Source organism: Schistocerca serialis, chromosome 1 (assembly GCF_023864345.2).
Source record: "Schistocerca serialis cubense isolate TAMUIC-IGC-003099 chromosome 1, iqSchSeri2.2, whole genome shotgun sequence".
Taxonomy (NCBI): Eukaryota; Metazoa; Arthropoda; class Insecta; order Orthoptera; family Acrididae; genus Schistocerca; species Schistocerca serialis.
In genome coordinates, this window is record NC_064638.1 from 1005828215 (window position 1) to 1005849380 (window position 21166).

Genomic DNA, 21166 nt, shown 5'->3' on the forward strand with positions numbered 1-21166 from the left:
GCTGAGGAATGAAATAAACAGGAAGTGCAGGGAAGCTAAGACGAAATGGCTGCAGGAAAAATGTGAAGACATCGATAAAGATATGATTGTCGGAAGGACAGACTCAGCATACAGGAAAGTCAAAACAACCTTTGATGACATTAAAAGCAACGGTGGTAACATTAAGAGTGCAACGGGAATTCCACTGTTAAATGCAGAGGAGAGAGCAGATAGGTCGAAAGAATACATTGAAAGCCTCTATGAGGGTGAAAATTTGCCTGATGTGATAGAAGAAGAAACAGGGGTCGATTTAGAAGAGATAGGGGATCCAGTATTAGAATCGGAATTTACAAGAGCTTTGGAGGACTTACGGTCAAATAAGGCAGAAGGGATATATAACATTCCATCAGAATTTCTAAAATCATTGGGGGAAGTGGCAACAAAACGACTATTCACGTTGGTTTGTAGAATATATGAGTCTGGCGACATACCATCTGACTTTCGGAAAAGCATCATCCACACAACTCCGAAGACGGCAAGAGCTGACAAGTGCGAGAATTATCGCACAATCAGCTTAATATCTCATGCATCGAAGCGGCTTACAAGAATAATATACAGAAGAATGGAAAAGAAAATTGAGAATGCGCTAGGTGACGATCAGTTTGGCTTTAGGAATAGTAAAGGGACAAGAGAGGCAATTCTGACGTTACGGCTAATAATGGAAGCAAGGCTAAAGAAAAATCAAGACACTTTCATAGGATTTGTCGACCTGGAAAAAGCGTTCGACAATATAAAATGGTGCAAGCTGTTCGAGATTCTGAGAAAAGTAGGGGTAAGCTGTAGGGAGAGACGGGTTATATACAATGTGTACAACTACCAAGAGGGAATAATAAGAGTGGACGATCAAGAACGAAGTGCTCGTATTAAGAAGGGTGTAAGACAAGGCTGTACCCTTTCGCCCCTACTCTTCAATCTGTACATCGAGGAAGCAATGATGGAAATAAAAGAAAGGTTCAGGAGTGGAATTAAAATACAAGGTGAAAGGATATCAATGATACGATTCGCTGATGACATTGCTATCCTGAGTGAAAGTGAAGAAGAATTAAATGATCTGCTGAACGGAATGAACAATCTAATGAGTACACAGTATGTTTTGAGCGTAAATCGGAGAAAGACGAAGGTAATGAGAAGTAGTAGAAATGAGAACAGCGAGAAACTTATCATCAGGATTGACGGTCACGAAGTCAATGAAGTTAAGGAATTCTGCTACCTAGGCAGTGAAATAACCAATGACGGGCGGAGCAAGGAGGACATCAAAAGCAGACTCGCTATGGCAAGAAAGGCATTTCTGGCCAAGAGAAGTCTACTAATATCAAATACCGGCCTTAAGTTGGGGAAGAAATTTCTAAGGATGTACGTCTGGAGTACAGCATTGTATGGTAGTGAAACATGGACTGTGGGAAAACCGGAACAGAAGAGAATCGAAGCATTTGAGATGTGGTGCTATAGACGAATGTTGAAAATTAGGTGGACTGATAAAGTAAGGAATGAGGAGGTTCTACGCATAATCGGAGAGGAAAAGAATATGTGGAAAACACTGATAAGGAGAAGTGACAGGATGATAGGACATCAGCTAAGACATGAGGGAATGACTTCCATGGTACTAGAGGGAGCTGTAGAGGGCAAATACTGTAGAGGAAGACAGAGATTGGAATACGTCAAGCAAATAATTGTGGACATAGGTTGCAAGTGCTACTCTGAGATGAAGAGATTAGCACAGGAAAGGAATTCGTGGCGGGCAGCATCAAACCAGTCAGTAGACTGATGACCAAAATAAAAAAAAGACAGCTGTGAACTTTAATATTTTCGCTGCATTTTATGATTTCCAGTTCTGTGACGAACTTGTTAGGTACCTGTGGCGACCGGAGTGGTCGCTAATAAACTTTAGTTCTCCCTGTGACTGTTTGAGGTACCTCGAGCTGACCAACTTTAAGATTTTACTGCTGTTTATGTAAATTAATGTGCAGCTTTGTGCCTTTATTTTGCGTACACTGCTCTCTGTAATTGCGCTGCCTGCATTACACAACTACATTTTGCACCGCTAGTTTCGCTGTTGCTCAGCTGCTTTATCAGTTTTATCCATGTAAAGCCGTTATCGACATTTATTTCGGAGTATGTTTCTGAAATTTACATTTGACTCATGCATTAAACAATTTCGCTTAGCTCAGAATATTATCCTACAAGATTTAATGTAACTAATTTACTCTTTATTTAAGTTATTTGTTTGTTAAATTTATTATTGCCTGGCTACGCTGACCATAGCTGCTTTAAAGTTATTAATGGTATTCGAAATTCGTCATTGCAACTAGAATAAAATGTTATTATTGTCACCAAACGCGTTTCAGTTTATTGATATAAAATATCGTCAGCGACCTGTAAACAAAGATATTGACAAAAAATTTGGCTTCCATTCCATATCAAAACACACTTCATTACAAAATATTTTTATTTTAGTTACCGTATTTTATGCCTCGTTTCTGATTGCCTCAGGAAACGCCGTCTGCTGGCACATTCTTAAGTTAATCCTTCGCTTGACACAGTTGATACCGGCGTCGTACCACAATGCTTTGCTCAACAATCCACATCTTGATGTGAAACACAACAAAATATGGCACCAGTTCTGTTTGTATCTTTCCGGCTTAATATGTCTCGTGTGTTTTGTGTAGTGTTAGGAACTTACCGCTAGTTTTCTCCATTCGTCTAACAATATGCAGTTCCTCAGTGATTCCTTGTACGAGTATTATGTCTTTTAGTTATACTGCTGTGAGGAACAGGTTGGACAATATTAGTGGGTGCATTTCGTACTCCCATGTCGTGAGAGGTGGGGACACGTAATGCACTCAGGAACATCGTCGAACATGATCGTCCAGGTTCCATGATGTGCCAGGCATAACGTTGTGAGGGTTTACTGACCTCCAAAACTTTGAATACGCTACACTCATCGCTCAATATGATTAAAACATTGTATTTCTTCCCCATGTGTGTCTTATCAGGAGTGCGTTGGTTGCTGGATGACAATGAGCGACCTCATCGAACTGCGTAGATGGAGGAGCTTCTTAAAGTCCATCGAGAAAATGTGGGATGCGTTTCTGGGAAGTATTCCAGCACGTTCACAGGCTCCAAAAACCAACCAGCAGTTTTCAGACCCTGGAATGCCTTACCAGAAGAATTCTTTATCAGACTTGTGCCCAGCATGTTGCAGAGCATGTAATGCCGTCCATCGTGATCATACGCCCTATTTGGAGCAATGTCCCTCCTGGTGGGCTGTCCGGGGGAAAACATAGCTCGCGGTAGCTTCAGTGTACGTCCTGTCTTTGATTAAAAGCGTTATTTCTCATCAGCTTAGCACGTATTTCTATCAGTTACCTATTGTATTACACTGTAGCTTCTCTTCATATGTATGTTCCAGTTTTTATCTATGTTACGTGGTAGTGACTCATCACGTGAGTGTTATTTACGTGCGTAATTTTTGTACAAAAGTTTACGTTCAATATTTAATTATTATTTTACTTTTCCATTAATATTCTCCAATAATAAAAGGTTTTACAAATATACAATTGTATTAAACTCTGGGCTTAAAAGAGATAATACACTGTCAACTATTCATGACCACAGCGAACCATGCTGTATTTTTATGTAGCATCACCTACCTTAAACCATTCTCAAGCATTATGGGAAAAGACCGGTAGTAGAAGCGTAGGTATTACTATAACAGTGTTAAAACATTTTACGAACACTTAGGCTTTAGTCCGTGATAATAAATTTCAAACTGGAATTCATTACTGAAATTGGAGGGATACTCCGTTCGAATTTTCGACTTTGTTCGAGATAATCTGACATAACAGCAACCTATAAACAATTGTAAGATTTTTTTAGATTTACTGCCATCTTTCTTGGGGAAGCATCGTCTTGTGATGCATCTCTTCCTGACGAATCTGAATTATCAGCACAAAAAGAGAAAGCAGTTTGTGGTATTTGTAAATGTAGGAATCCGTCAGATAACAGTAATCATCAGTAACGGTATCGAGCGGTTTGCTTCTAATAAAACAATGCTACGTACTTTCCCTCCGTAGACTTCAGAGACGAGTTCAAAAACTTCCTCCAAGCACAATGGGACTGAACATCTGAGGTTATCAGTCCCCTGGACTTAGAACTCCGTAGACCTAACTAACTTAAGGACACCACACACATCCATGCCCGAGGCAGGATTCGAACCTGCGACCGTAGCAGGCGCGCGGTTCCGGACTGAAGCGCCTAGAACCGCACGGCCAGAGACGAGTTCGTTAAAACCCACATTTCGCAATGACGTACACATGATGGCTTTCTTCAGTGCTCTACGTCAAATCAATTAACTGTAAGTTGTCATTGATCCGACGGAAAGAAGTATTCAGTGCAAAGAGAACTGTTATAAATTAACAAAACTAGAAACAGATTCAGTACGCCATTCACATTATATCCGAGTGTTGCCGTAAGTTTCTAGAGCATAAAAAAGAGACTTTATCAAAGAATAAAGTTTTGAATACGAAATTGTTTTCTAAACATACCAGCCACACGAATATTATATCTAGAAGTACTATAGATTGTTCTGTTTGCAGTAAGTTGGCATTAATTATTTATGCTGTTACTTCAGTGCAATATTTTTCACATGAAATGGGAATTAAATTTTTGTATGCTGTTTTCTTAATACTTTCCAAAATAGGTGGCAGCATAAAGATGAGATGATTCTTGAAAATTCTGAGCAACGCTAGCGTACAGCCTGCATTCAGATGACAACAAACATCTTTTCACGTGAACCGTATTTATTGCAATAATTGTTTACTCTTTCTGCAATGGAATGAGATATTTTGAGAAATTTGCACATTTTAAATAAATGAACGTTACTGAGAATAAAAAGCAAAATTGACCAGTGCAAGAACCTACAGATTCTGACGACATGACGTCCAGTGCTGACTGTATTGTTTTTAATACTTTTTCGGGTTCTTTCTTTCTCATTAAAATGGTGATAAGTTTTCACAAGTTTTCGAATGCTGTTTATTATAGCACCAAGTACTCTGGATGAAACGCTTTACCCTGCAAGCACACGTGATCTAAAGAAAAGTTTACACTCATGAAAACACGTCATGCTTACACTTTGTGTAAAATATGGTGGTCGACCACTGGTTAAGAGCTAGTCTGTGGAGCTTTGCGGATTCAAGTCAATGATGTTTTACTCGATGTGTTATGTTAACAGTAGCGCAGTTTTTTTAAACAGCAATACTTACAGAACAAGCAGTTTTTACGTGCACTACATTTTTCCAAATCTCTTTTGAAAATAATATGTTTATATCGTGACCGAGTTTTTGTTCTTGCTACAGTGCAAGAAATGTTATAAGTTGTGTAATTCGAAGACATGCACACTGAAATTGGCTGTAGATCTATGTGAAAGGCATACCTTATACGACTAGGTTTCCGCATCAATCAGCACACATCCCTTGTCAAGTACATCCGCAACGGATGGAAATTAAGAATTTTTCGATTTCTTGAATCCGTTACATCCATTAATAAAATTTGTTTTCCAGCGATCGTTTGCCATGACCCATTACCTCTATTCGTAGTGAAATGTCGCCGTCGAATATTGTCTTTTAGAATCCCTAAGGAGGTCGGACGATCATGGCAGACTTGTGTCTTCGTCTACATTTTAATTTTAACAGGATTTGGTATTATTTCACACAGTGCATGTCAAGAATGTGGAAAAATCGAATCGTTTGGAACATTAGGTATGATTTATGCTGTATTATCCATTCGACCCCACAACCAGTAATTCCACGGATTGTGGTGCGGGGAAAACATGACGAGAGGCGCCTTAGCAAGCGACTGACTCCAAATGATGTACTCACATTTCCTCGAAGGAGAAGGGTGCCATCAAGATTGACACGGTAAATCCACACCACACTGTGATTTTCTCGTCATATATTGAGGTTTCCACGACGGTCCTAGGATTTTCAGTAGCCCAAATTTTGTAGTTGTGGGTGTTCTCATGCACCGTTACTGACGTGTTACTGCCAGCACCATCTGTTGCCACATTTCTGGTTTCAAGGAAACCTCATGTCATTTCAGACATGTGTGTCGAGCCTTACCTCTCTACCTACATTATTTCATGAATTAGCGCGTTCCCACTTTGAGCTTCAAACTACATTATTATTTGCAGAAAATCTCAGAGTCACGTCTGATCAAAACTGCTTCAAATATTCTACCGTTACTCTCCCTTTTTTGTCGTATCATATTTTGAACAATAAGATGTTTCGTTTCAACCATGCAAGACGTTTGGTGCCACAACAAATCTCATTCTCAATAAGGAAGAAGCGCCTTCCGATAGGAGCTTACGTGGAAATGACATTGCAGGCACTTATATTGTCTGAAAATCTAATAATGTAGTCTACATAAATTCAGTAAATCTTTTCGCCGTAATGACGATCAGAATACATACAGATAGGATATCATCAGATAAAAGACAAAATATTGAGGTGTGAAGGACCAAAGGTTGGTAGTTATTAAAGTATTTGAGGGATCATCCAAACATAAAATAAGTTTGGATGATACAAACAGTTAAAGTAGAATGATTTAAGTAAATGTCCGTTAGTACACTCCTGGAAATGGAAAAAAGAACACATTGACACCGGTGTGTCAGACCCACCATACTTGCTCCGGACACTGCGAGAGGGCTGTACAAGCAATGATCACACGCACGGCACAGCGGACACACCAGGAACCGCGGTGTTGGCCGTCGAATGGCGCTAGCTGCGCAGCATTTGTGCACCGCCGCCGTCAGTGTCAGCCAGTTTGCCGTGGCATACGGAGCTCCATCGCAGTCTTTAACACTGGTAGCATGCCGCGACAGCGTGGACGTGAACCGTATGTGCAGTTGACGGACTTTGAGCGAGGGCGTATAGTGGGCATGCGGGAGGCCGGTTGGACGTACCGCCGAATTGCTCAACACGTGGGGCGTGAGGTCTCCACAGTACATCGATGTTGTCGCCAGTGGTCGGCGGAAGGTGCATGTGCCCGTCGACCTGGGACCGGACCGCAGCGACGCACGGATGCACGCCAAGACCGTAGGATCCTACGCAGTGCCGTAGGGGACCGCACCGCCACTTCCCAGCAAATTAGGGACACTGTTGCTCCTGGGGTATCGGCGAGGACCATTAGCAACCGTCTCCACGAAGCTGGGCTATGGTCCCGCACACCGTCAGGCCGTCTTCCGCTCACGCCCCAACATCGTGCAGCCCGCCTCCAGTGGTGTCGCGACAGGCGTGAATGGAGGGACGAATGGAGACGTGTCGTCTTCAGCGATGAGAGTCGCTTCTGCCTTGGTGCCAATGATGGTCGTATGCGTGTTTGGCGCCGTGCAGGTGAGCGCCACAATCAGGACTCCATACGACCGAGGCACACAGGGCCAACACCCGGCATCATGGTGTGGGGAGCGATCTCCTACACTGGCCGTACACCACTGGTGATCGTCGAGGGGACACTGAATAGTGCACGGTACATCCAAACCGTCATCGAACCCATCGTTCTACCATTCCTAGACCGGCAAGGGAACTTGCTGTTCCAACAGGACAATGCACGTCCGCATGTATCCCGTGCCACCCAACGTGCTCTAGAAGGTGTAAGTCAACTACCCTGGCCAGCAAGATCTCCGGATCTGTCCCCCATTGAGCATGTTTGGGACTGGATGAAGCGTCGTCTCACGCGGTCTGCACGTCCAGCACGAACGCTGGTCCAACTGAGGCGCCAGGTGGAAATGGCATGGCAAGCCGTTCCACAGGACTACATCCAGCATCTCTACGATCGTCTCCATGGGAGAATAGCAGCCTGCATTGCTGCGAAAGGTGGATATACACTGTACTAGTGCCGACATTGTGCATGCTCTGTTGCCTGTGTCTATGCGCCTGTGGTTCCGTCAGTGTGATCATGTGATGTATCTGACCCCAGGAATGTGTCAATAAAGTTTCCCCTTCTTGGGACAATGAATTCACGGTGTTCTTATTTCAGTTTCCAGGAGTGTATTTCAGTAATTAAAATTAACGTGTCCACTGTTAGTGAAAGTTTCATTCTTACATTGAAACTAGGCACTTCCTAGCATCAATGTTCTCGCAGTTTGTGAAACAGAAATGTTACGGATTTAGTGAGTAAGATTGTTCTTCAGTGATGCAGTGCGACATGAAAGCTGCTGTTAGGATTGCTAGTTTGTGACTTTCTCTTGACGTTCAATGTTCAAGATAATAAGAACATCTAAGGTAACAGGAATGATTTTATATGTCATTAAAAATGAGCACCGGGGAGATATTTTATGTGCCGTACAAATTAATATACGTCATTCGTCTTTCGATGAGATGAGAAAATTTACCAAATTTCCAAATATCCTTACTGGTTGGGCATAAGTAAAATCCGTAATGATGAAGCTACAGCATAACCAAAGACTCAACGTGAAAGAGACGAGGCAAGGAAGCACGTCTATCTATTCCGTAGATGTATTAGTACTTTATATATTGGAGGTGGAAGATATGAATGCTCCTGTCATATTTAAAACTTAGTAACGTCTAAGCGCCTTAGGCGATCAGGATGTACAAATTATCTGCTGATAGCACTTGAGCAGCACACCAGAAAACCATTTCAAAGTTCTTAAATTAGTACAAATATATCGAGAATGTAATTTTCACTCTGCAGCGGAATCTGCGCTTACATCAAACTTCCTGGCAAATTAAAATTGTGAGCCGCAACTAGAACTCGGGACCTTTGTTTTTGTCGGCAAGTGCTCTACCAACAGTTATTTGTATTTGGTCGTAGCGGTCATCACATGCCATCCGTTGAAGTTCGTTGTTGATCTTTCCACTCAGTTTTTTTATTGCAGAGGCCAGTCAGTTCTCTTACCGAACACGCTGAGCTACAGTGCCAGAGTCCAAACTAAGCTACCCAAACACGACCAACGCCACCTCCTCATAGCTTCACTTAAATTATGTTTGAACTGGAATGGTAATTGTGAGGGTTAAAAACCGATCTGAACACAATACATTACAAAAGAGTTAAGCGTGGCGGCAAAATTAGTAGCCTAAAACTGCTGTGTGTAGCCGTTTAAATTTCCTTAGATTTAAAGTAAGTAACAGTAAGTATTACTCGTTCTGATCATTTCACTCAAGAAGCAAACAATGTAATACTGTAAAAAACTAATATCACCAAAGAAAAGTTAGTTAAGTTCTAGTCCTAATTCATGTGTAACACTTGCAATTTTTATTCGTTACGACGTTCTTGCATAGCTAACGAAAGATATCATGCTAAATGACGTTATGAAAAGATAAATTATCTTTTTTACATATCAGTGAAGTCAGTGCGCTAGTGCGAGTACTTAGAAGCGTTTAGATGCGTAGTTCCTACAGTAACACCTACAGTTTGTGTAATTTTGTGAGGTCCTGTAACTAAAGATTGAAGTTGTATAAGCTGGTTTTTTTAATGTATTTCGAGGCCGGCGGGGCAGATGGAAGAACCTAAAAAAGGCCTTTCACAAGGAAGTGTACAAGCCCATATACTCTTTAATATCTAAACTGATGATCAGCCAGCCTACAGGGAACAACGAGCTTTGTTTATGAAAAAGATGCCGCCATAGAAGTTCAAGAGGAAACCCTTGAAGGTTCCGAAGAAGGGTTCTCACTTGCTCTATAAACACTATACAGTTGTTATCAAGGGAACCAGCAGATATCGAATCTATTGAAACACGAATTTTGCCTTTCACCTCAAAAACAGACTTGCAGTAACATAACTGCAGGTGATTTGTGAAGGTAAGCAACTAGAGCACTTCTTCACTTCAAAACATCTGGGGGTAACTCTGCTATCTTGGCTCGGCGCGTTTGAAGGCCCGCCAGACTGTACGATCATCGATGACGGCAGCTACGCAACACTGCTGGAATTGCAAGCGCAGCGGGCGTCAATGTAAAATGCGCCTGCCGTAAGCTACGCATGTTCCACCAACGCATCGGGGCCAGCGACTGCCTTACAAACCCAGCAGCGCGGCCGCTGAATCGGTTATTTGTGATTTCTGTGCGTTACCGCAACTAGTAACAGGTCCTGAATTCGCTCCCTCTTGGTACTCGATCATCGTTTGCCCTTTGGACTGTCTATTCAGCCGTGCCATCTGCGCTGTCTGTCGTCCTCTCGATTCTCCATCCCTTGTTCGTTAGCGACTCGCTGTCGACGCTGTCGGCCAGTCGGTCAGCCACCGCTGGTTCCGAAGCCGTTCTACATCTACATCTACATTCATACTCCGCAAGCCACCCGACGGTGTGTGGCGGAGGGCACTTTACGTGCCACTGTCATTACCTCCCTTTCCTGTTCCAGTCGCGTATGGTTCGCGGGAAGAACGACTGTCTGAAAGCCTCCGTGCGCACTCTAATCTCTCTAATTTTACATTCGTGATCTCCTCGGGAGGTATAAGTAGGGGGAAGCAATGTATTCGATACCTCATCCAGAAACGCACCATCTCGAAACCTGGCGAGCAAGCTACACCGCGATGCAGAGCGCCTCTCTTGCAGAGTCTGCCACTTGAGTTTATTAAACATCTCCGTAACTCTATCACGGTTATCAAATAACCCTGTGACGAACCGCGCCGCTCTTCTTTGGATCTTCTCTATCTCCTCCGTCAAACCGATCGGGTACGGATCCCACACTGATGAGCAATACTCAAGTATAGGTCGAACGAGTGTTTTAAAAGCCACCTCCTTTGTTGATGGACTACATTTTCTAAGCACTCTCCCAATGAGTCTCAACCTGGTACCCGCCTTACCAACAATTAATTTTATATGATCATTCCACTTCAAATCGTTCTGTATTCATACCTCCAGATGTTTTACAGAAGTAACTGCTACAGTGTTTGTTCCGCTATCATATAATCATACAATAAAGGATCCTTCTTTCTATGTATTCGCAATACATTACATTTGTCTATGTTAAGGGACAGTTGCCACTCCCTGCACCAAGTGCCTATCCGCTGCAGATCTTCCTGCATTTCGCTACAATTTTCTAATGCTGCAACTTCTCTGTATACTACAGCATCATCCGCGAAAAGCCACATGGAACTTCCGACACTATCTACTAGGTCATTTATATATATTGTGAAAAGCAATGGTCCCATAACACTCCCCTGTGGCACGCCAGAGGTTACTTTAACGTCTGTAGATGTCTCTCCATTGATAACAACATGCTGTGTTCTGTTTGCTAAAAACTCTTCAATCCAGCCACACAGCTGGTCTGATATTCCGTAGGCTCTTACTTTGTTTATCAGGCGACAGTGCTGAACTGTATCGAACGCCTTCCGGAAGTCAAGAAAAATAGCATCTACCTGGGAGCCTGTATCTAATATTTTCTGGGTCTCATGAACAAATAAAGCGAGTTGGGTCTCACACGATCGCTGTTTCCGGAATCCATGTTGATTCCTACATAGTAGATTCTGGGTTTCCAAAAACGACATGATACTCGAGCAAAAAACGTGTTCTAAAATTCTACAACAGATCGACGCATCTGCTCGACGACCCTTCTTGAAGACTGGGACTACCTGTGCTCTTTTCCAATCATTTGGAAGCCTCCTTTCCTCTAGAGACTTGCGGTACACGGCTGTTAGAAGGGGGGCAAGTTCTTTCGCGTACTCTGTGTAAAATCGAATTGGTATCCCGTCAGGTCCAGTGGACTTTCCTCTATTGAGTGATTCCAGTTGCTTTTCTATTCCTTGGACTTTTCCAGTTTCTGTCACTATAGTTAGTCTTGACCGAACACTCATCTACAGAACACACTGCTTGAACACCAAAAGTAATGTGTCAACAAGGAATATTCTCTGGAAATTATCTGGAATAACGTGGGGGACGTATCCTCGCACCTTAATAACTTAAGCTATAGTCCTCATTTGCTCAACTGCAGAATATCTTTGCCCCGTTCGTTGCAGATCTAGACACTCGAATCAAGAAGGTCCGCCGCCTCAAATAACACCTGCTGACTCATTACAGGTTGCTTGAGATCTAAGGCACTCGAAGAAGTTTACTGTCTAGCAGGTACTCTGTCCTCAGACATTCTCCATGAGGGTTCATCCAGATTTAGGAAATGTAAGGCACTGAATTGACAGTGCCGTATTTTACATGGTTATCAACCGGCAACACATAGGCTTAGGTAAGAAAAGAGCTTCCTTCATGCAACAAGTCTCATTGAATCATCTCCACACTCCAGAATAAATTCAAGGTGTCTCTCATCCAGCCATTTAGGTAGGTTGATTTGTTTAGCACAAGGAATGTTTCGCAGTAGCGGAAATGTACTGAGGCTCAAAGCTCTTGACTTATGAATACTAGAGCCTATGTTTACGTGACATTTCAATTTTCTTTTGGTGCATACTAACAAATCCGAAGATGTGGAAAGGAAAGAGCTTGTAGTATCAGAAATGTATTTCACAGTAGCGAAGATGAGCGATTGCTCATAGCTCTTAAGTTATACATTTGAAAGCCCATGTTTACTCGAATTTTTTTATTTGCTTTCATCGCTAATACCACTTCTCAAAATGTTGAATATATATTTTTAACACGCTGTATATTGAAGACGCTCAACATGCTGCGTTCTAAGGTTGGCAGAACAGTTATCAACATGACAAAGTAGGGATCGTCCCGGTACTACGCGTTATTTGATTGTGGTGAAGAAGAGAAATGAAATATCTCCTTTTCTGCAGTTTGTGCCCAACTACATGTTTTCCACTAAACGTGTCCGAAGCCAAAAAGAAAGCACGTGGATTATATGCATACTCGCCACATACTATTTAACACCCATTTGTATATCATATAATTAGCCAATATCATTACCTTTAGTGCAAATGGTAACGATTATAATAACGATCTGTTGTTGTAGTTTTGTTAATGCTTATGATAGCTTGTAAGTTACAGTGTATGTTTCTGACAAGACTGAAGAAACAAGTAAACCTAGCCTGTGATAAGGACATTTAACTAATTCGACAGGCATAGTCCTCCCAGAAATTTAGTTAAGTCATAGTAACAGAGTAATGCGACAGGTGCGCAGCTACGAAAAACTTTAAAAATCGGCATCACACGTTATTAAAACCCTTTTCTTCAATAAAGTAAGATAACTTCGCTATCCCCTTCCTATCCGTACCATCTTGGTAATTAATAAGGTTTCCTGTCGTGTCTCATCTCTGTAGTACCGGGTGGTTATAATTACACTGCAGCTACTCACAAAGATCCAGTTCGGCTGTAAGTATGTTGTAAGTATCATACGACAGCGAAACCTAGTAATACCTAAAGCGTTACTGCGAAGTTGATTTCCGCTGGAAGAAAGTAGTTCTAGTTTTGGTTACCAGGTGCATATCAGCTGCTGTGCACTATTTGTATGGCATTATGACATCAACCTTGTCATCTGACGAAGCACAGCGTGAATGAACAATATGGATATCGAGAAGAGAGACCATGCGCTTTTGCATGTGAACAGCAGCAATTACAGTGCTGTACTGAAAGGTTTGAGGAGAGGACAAATATCACTAAATGGTTTAAAGAGGAAACTCGAAATCACAATAAGCTTGGATTGCAGCTAGAAGGCGTCCTGTCCCTATGGCAGTTATTGACGAAACTGCTGTTGTTGTAACTGACCATGCCAGCATGTGCCCGCCGAGTAGTCCTAGTGCTCGTGCAGTGTCACGCAAATTGTCCGTCCCTTGGTCAAAAGCACTGAAAGATTTGCGGTTTGTATTACCCTGGTACTCGTACAAGATCCAGACGGTGAAACAACTGGAACCTCGCGATACGCAGCAAAGTTCTGAATTTTCACTTCGATTTCTGGCACAGATCGACGTTGATAACTTGTGGCAGAAATGTGTTCTGTGGAATGACGAGACACATTTTACACTACAGAGTTCAGAGTATACACAGAACTGTCAAATTTCGGGTATTGTTGAAACTGTGTGTTGTGCGTGAAGAGCCACTGCAGTCGTCGAATGTGACTGTGTGTTGTGGATTCACAAGCACCTTTTACTCTCGGTTCGTTCTTCTTTGAAGAGAATACACACAGAGGACCTGTCGGATGTACAGCGGCGTCTGCATGTTATCGACACCTCCTTGTACAGGAAGTGATTCCTGCGTAAGAAGAACGCAACTCTCTGGAAACCAATGTTTCTATGCAAGAGAGGGAACACCACACGAAGCGCGTCTAGTGAATGATCTGTTATCGATCTACTGACAGATCTTAATGCAACCTTCCACGAACAAGTTATCCCAAAGGTTTTCCAGATACACGGCCTCCAAGGTCACCTGATCTCAATCCATGTGACTTCTTGCTCTGTGATATCTAAAAGAAAAGGGACACGTTCGGCTCTACTTGATCTGAAAGCGAGTATAAAGGAACACGTTGCTCAGATTCCATTGGAAATGCTGCGAGCAACTGTTGATAATGTTGTTTTAAAGATGCAGCCCATTCGGTGCTCATATTGGACACATTATATAAGCGGTGGTTAATAATAAAATAGACATTACGCGTCTATCACTTGCCTGATCCCTTCTGCCCATGTCCCGTTCCTAACCCATTACATAAGGAAACATTTCTATGCGTCTTTCTTGTATTCACAGCGCCAGATTTGTACCTAGTGTGCAAAATTGAACTAACTCAAGTTTTTCCAGAGTAAATTGGTTCCTCGTTAACTCATTAGCATACCAAGTTTCGCTGCCAGTCGATAATTACAGTCCACACTGAACCTCTGTGAGTAACTGCACTTTAATTATCAGCACCCGGTATTTGTTCCACGCAGCGAGTCATATGTGTAACAGTTTGGTTGATTTTGCTAGAAGCACTCCTGAATTCCCATTTCCATCACATTACAAGAGAGTAATATGATATTACGGATAGAGGCACGTAATAGTCTGCATTATGAACACTTGCATGTCTTATGTCAAGCAAAATATACATATAATTGTGTCAATTTCTAATGGAACGATGTATATTTTAGAACGACTTTCGAAACCTCACGGATAGAGAAGTTAAGTCTTATGTTTGTTAAGTTTTGTACTGAAATTTTCTTAAAACATACCTACGTAATTTTCTTATTTCAACAGCTATTATAGGTGGTAAATCGCACAGATATTATTACACTTTTTGTAACAGCTATATGTGAACATTCCATTTGAAATGTTTTTTTTTTTTTTTGGTCATCAGTCTACTGACTGGTTTGATGCGGCCCGCCACGAATTCCTTTCCTGTGCTAACCTCTTCATCTCAGAGTAGCACTTGCAACCTACGTCCTCAATTATTTGCTTGACGTATTCCAATCTCTGACTTCCTCTACAATTTTTGCCCTCTACAGCTCCCTCAAGTACCATGGAAGTCATTCCCTCATGTCTTAGCAGATGTCCTATCATCCTGTCCCTTCTCCTTATCAGTGTTTTCCACATATTCCTTTCCTCTCCGATTCTGCGTAGAACCTCCTCATTTCTTACCTTATCAGCTTCGAAGCATGAGCTGTTAAGCTGATTGTGCGATAATTCTAGCACTTGTCATCTCTTGCCGCCTTCGGAATTGTGTGGATGATGCTTTTCCGAAAGTCAGATGGTATGTCGCCAGACTCATATATTCTACACACCAACGTGAATAGTCGTTTTGTTGCCACTTCCCCCAATGAGTTTAGAAATTCTGATGGAATGTTATCTATCCCTTCTGCCTTATTTGACCGTAAGTCCTCCAAAGCTCTTTTAAATTACGATTCTAATACTGGATCCCCTATCTCTTCTAAATCGACCCCTGTTTCTTCTTCTATCACATCAGACAAATCTTCACCCTCATAGAGGCTTTCAATGTATTCTTTCCACCTATCTGCTCTCTCCTCTGCATTTAACAGTGGAATTCCCGTTGCACTCTTAATGTTACCACCGTTGCTTTTAATGTCACCAAAGGTTGTTTTGACTTTCCTGTATGCTGAGTCTGTCCTTCCGACAATCATATCTTTTTCGATGTCTTCACATTTTTCCTGCAGCCATTTCGTCTTAGCTTCCATGCACTTCCTATTTATTTCATTCCTCAGCGACTTGTATTTCTGTATTCCTGATTTTCCCGGAACGTGTTTGTACTTCCTCCTTTCATCAATCAACTGAAGTATTTCTTCTGTTACCCATGGTATTTTCGCAGCTACCTTCTTTGTACCTATGTTTTCCTTCCCAACTTCTGTGATGGCCCTTTTTAGAGATGTCCATTCCTCTTCAACTGTACTGCCTACTGCGCTATTTCTTATTACTGTATCTATAGCGTTAGAGAACTTCAAACGTATCTCGTCATTCCTTAGTACTTCCGTATCCCACTTCTTTGCGTATTGATTCTTCGTGACAAATGTCTTGAACTTCAGCCTACTCTTCATCACTCCTATATTGTGATCTGAGTCTACATCTGCTCCTGGGTACGCCTTACAATCCAGTATCTGATTTCGGAATCTCTGTCTGACCATGATGTAATCTAATTGAAATCTTCCCGTATCTCCCGGCCTTTTCCAAGGTTGCCTCCTCCTCTTGTGATTCTTGAACAGGGTATTCGCTATTACTAGCTAAACTTGTTACAGAACTCAATTAGTCTTTCTCCTCTTTCATTCCTTGTCCCAAGCCCATATTCTCCTGTAACCTTTTCTTCTGCTCCTTCCCCTACAACTGCATTCCAGTCGTCCATGACTATTAGATTTTCGTCCCCCTTTATATACTGCATTACCCTTTCAATATCCTCATACACTTTCTCTATCTGTTCATCTTCAGCTAGCGACGTCGTCATGTGTACCTGAACTATCGTTGTCGGTGTTGATCTGCTGTCGATTCTGATTAGAACAACCCGGTCACTGAACTGTTCACAGTAACACACCATCTGCTCTACCTTCCTAATCGAGTATTTGCTGCACTAAATAATTATAAAAAGCGTTGTTATTAAGCTATTTTTAAACGTCTACAGGTGTTATAAATATAAGTGTTGTTTAATTAGTGGAAGTGTTAGTGAAGTACAAAATAAGATTAAACGGTGTAAGAAGCGTATTTTTCTTCTCGCGCCTATAGAACGAATCCTAGGCCTAATTTCACGCGCACGAATCGTAAGTAAGCAGTGAATTAAACTTATAGGTAAACGTTTCCAGTTGGTATAAATATATTATAAGTGTTGTTACATTAGTGGAAGCGTTAGTGAAGTGTTAAATAAGATTAAACGGGGTAAGATGTTTATTTTCCGTCTCGCGCCTATAGCACAGACTTTAGGCTTAATTTCACGCGCGCGTATCGTAAGTAAACAGTGACTTAAACTTATATGTAATCACCAGTGTTTTTTATTCGTTACTCTTTCAACTTATTTATATCTTCCTGAATAGTTTCTAGGGTCCTTTGTTTACGTATTAGCCAGTACTTGAATCAGTTTATACGATTTCTGTTTTTGCCATGAGTGAGAAGTGTGTGACATGCCGTACGATCGTTAGTTCCGGGGTGTGATGGATGTTGTAGTTTCTTTCATTGGGGCGAATGTAGTGGCGTGGGAAATGGGGACATAAATGAGGCTCACCAGTGGTATTGTAGAATCTGCAGTAGAGATAGGAAAATACTGGAACAGGAAGGGAAAATTGCAGCTCTTCGAGCTGACCTAGACAAGGCAACGGAGGATCTGGACAGGTTAAAGAGGGAGAAGGGTGAATAGAGGTGGGAAGTGGCAACAGGTTATAGGGGGAATAGGCAAAGGAGAGCATCAGACAGCTTTGTGATAAATCTTGAAAATAGATTTGACCTGTTGCCTCAGTCAGAATCGGATGAGCCTCATGTAGCTGAAGCTGTAGAAAGGGCACAACAAGCTTTCAAGGACTTGAAAAGAGAGGGAAATTTGTAAAGAGAAAGAAAGTTCTGTTGTTAGGTAGTTCCCATGGTAGAGGTGTTGGCCAACTACTGCAGGAAAATCTAGGTCCAGAGTACCAGGTCACAAACTTTTTAAAGCCTAGTGCAGATCTGGGTCAGGTAACAGAGGATAGAGGTTCTTTATGCAAGGATTTCACGAAGGAGGACGCCGTGGTTATAGTGAATGGTCTGGGAAACAGCATTGACAGAGACTCTGAATATTCCATAGAGAGAGACCTGTTGAAGATAGCATCAGCAACGAAGCATACGAGTGTGGGATTTGTGTCTGTGTTGAGACGCCATGATCGGCCTCATTTGAACTCTTCTGTAGAGAGGGTGAACTTGGAGTGGCTGCTAAGGACGGATATAGGGTCCCATGATGATGATGATGATGATGATGATGATGAGTCCCATACTTCTTTACAGAGCGTAGGGGAGCGACGCGGGAGAACCGCGCCGCCTTACTAGGCAAGGTCCTAGTGGAGGTGGTTTGCCATTGCCTTCCTCCGACCGTAATGGGGATGAATGATAATGATGAAGACGACACAATAACACCCAGTCATCTCGAGGCAGGAAAAATTCCTGACCCCGCCGGGAATCGAACCCGGGACCCCGTGCTCGGGAAGCGAGAACGCTACCGCGAGACCACGAGGGGTTTGATTCCTGTGGATGCTATTGATAGGTGGGACTACACTAGGCATGGCCTTCACCTCAATAGGAAAGGGAAGGGAAAACTGTCTGGCTTGATTGCAGAAAACTTAAGGGGGGACACTGTCACAAGTGGTAAAATACCAGTAGTCAGAGGTGTCAGAGGGATGCCTTTTTTTAGAATAGGGAAGGGGGATAGAAAACGAGTGTTAAGAGAGATTGGCAGACACACTCAGTTTGAAAAAACAGATGAAGAGGAGTCAGATTTTAGCAAACCGCCTCAATTTAAACAATGTTTAACAGAAAGTAATCAGAAACTGCCAGTTCATCTTCACCAAAGCAGTTATAATCCCATTAGTATGCAGTATCAGTTATCTTTATAACACCAGAACATTCCGGGACTCAGAAATAAAGTTGATGAACTACTCATTTGTATCGATGAAATGAATTCATCTAACCAAATTGACATACTCTGCCTCTCTGAACATCAAGTGACCACTCGTATAGATATGTTAGACATTTCAGGATTTAAGCTAGCTTCCTACTTCTGCAGAGTAGATATGGATGGAGGAGAAGTTGCTACATTTATTAAAAACTGCCATAAATTCAATAACATTGACATTAATAAATTCTGTTTAGAGCAGCATCTAGAAGCATGTGCAACAGAAGTAGGGTTCCATAACAGATCCTATATAATAGTAACTATTTACCGAGCACCTGCAGGAAATTATAATCTATTCATAAATCATCTAGAAGCTCTTTTGGGTTATTTAACAGTAAGAAACAAAGAAATTTTGATTGCTGGTGACTTTAATACAGATTTTCTAATTCAATCTTCCAGTAAACATTTACTGCAGTTAGTAATGTTGTCTTCCAATCTAACTCACACTGTAAACTTTCCGACTAGGATCACTAAATCCTCAAATACAGCCATTGATAACATTTTTATAGACACATCAAAGGATCAAAATCATATCATAAATCCTGTAATAAATGGACTATCAGATCATGACATGCAGCTCCTTGTCTTAGATGTAAATTCTCAACAGATTATCAAGACTGCTAAATCTGAGTACAGGAGAGTATTAAATCAACCAAAAATTGAGTGTTTTAGAAAACTGCTCAAAGATATGAACTGGAAAGATGTTTATAGTGCTCATGACATGAATGAAAAATATAACACATTCATTAACAATGTCAGTATGATGTTTGACACCTGTTTTCCTCTAAAAGTTACTCAAATTAAACAGAAGTCTATAATAAAACCATAGATCACACAAGGAATAAAGATTTCTTGTAAGACAAAAAGGAAAATGTATCTGTCGACCAAGAATAGCTCCAATGCTGATGATTTAGCTAAATACAAGGAATACTGTAAAACATTAAAAAAAGTAATTCAGACATCTAAACAAATACACTATGAGAAGAAGATAGCAATTTTAGGGAATAAAATAAAAACAATATGGGATATAGTGAAAGAGGAGACTGGTACAACCAGAAAGGAACAGGAGCAAATAGCACTATGGGTAGATGACACATTAGTAACCGATGGACATAGTGTGGCAAATCTATTTAACAAGTACTTTATATCTGTTACTGATAGAATGTTATTGTCAGGATCAGTAAATAATGCCCTTGAATATCTGAAACTAGCCTTTACAAATAGCTTCAGGTACATGAATATGTCACTCACTTTACCAAAAGATATAACTTCCATAATAAAATCTTTAAAAACAAAGTATTTTAGTGGTTACGATGAAATATCAACAAAGTTAATTGAGGCATGTTCTTGTGAGTTTAGTACAATTCTAAGTTACTTGTGTAACCAGTCAATTATAACTGGGACATTTCCTGACTGGCTGAAAGATGCAGATGTTAAGCCTCTATTCAAGAAAGGGGATAAAGAGATGCCATCAAACTACAGACCGATTTCACTTTTGGCAGCATTCTAAAAATTTTTAGAAAAAGTAATGTACAAGCAGCTTCTCAACCATCTGACCACAAATAACATTTTATCAAGAACACAGTTTGGATTTCTGAAAGGTTCTGATATCGAAAAGGCTATTTATATCTACAGTGAAAATGTACTTAATTCATTAAATAACAAGTTACAAGCAGCAGGTATTTTCTGTGATTTGTCAGAGACATTCGATTGTGTAAACCACAACATCCTTCTAAATAAATTAGAATTCTATGGTGTCATGGGCAGTGCTGCAAAATGGTTCAAGTCATACCTCGCTAACAGGAAACAAAGGGTGTCAGTGCAAGGGACTAGTGAATTAAGTCATCAGTCATCATCAGAATGGGAAGAAATTACATGTGGTGTCCCACAAGGATCCATCTTAGGGCCATTGCTTTTTCTTGTGTACATTAATGATCTCTCATCAGTTACACTGCCAGAAGCAGAGTTCATTTTGTTTGCAGACGACCAAGTATTGCAATAAATAGTATGTCGAGTGTCATTCTAGAAAGATCTGCTAATGATATTTTCATGGATATTAATAAATGGTTTAAAGCCAACTCACTGTCATTAAACTTCGAAAAGACTCACTATATGCAATTCAGAACCTGTAAGAGGT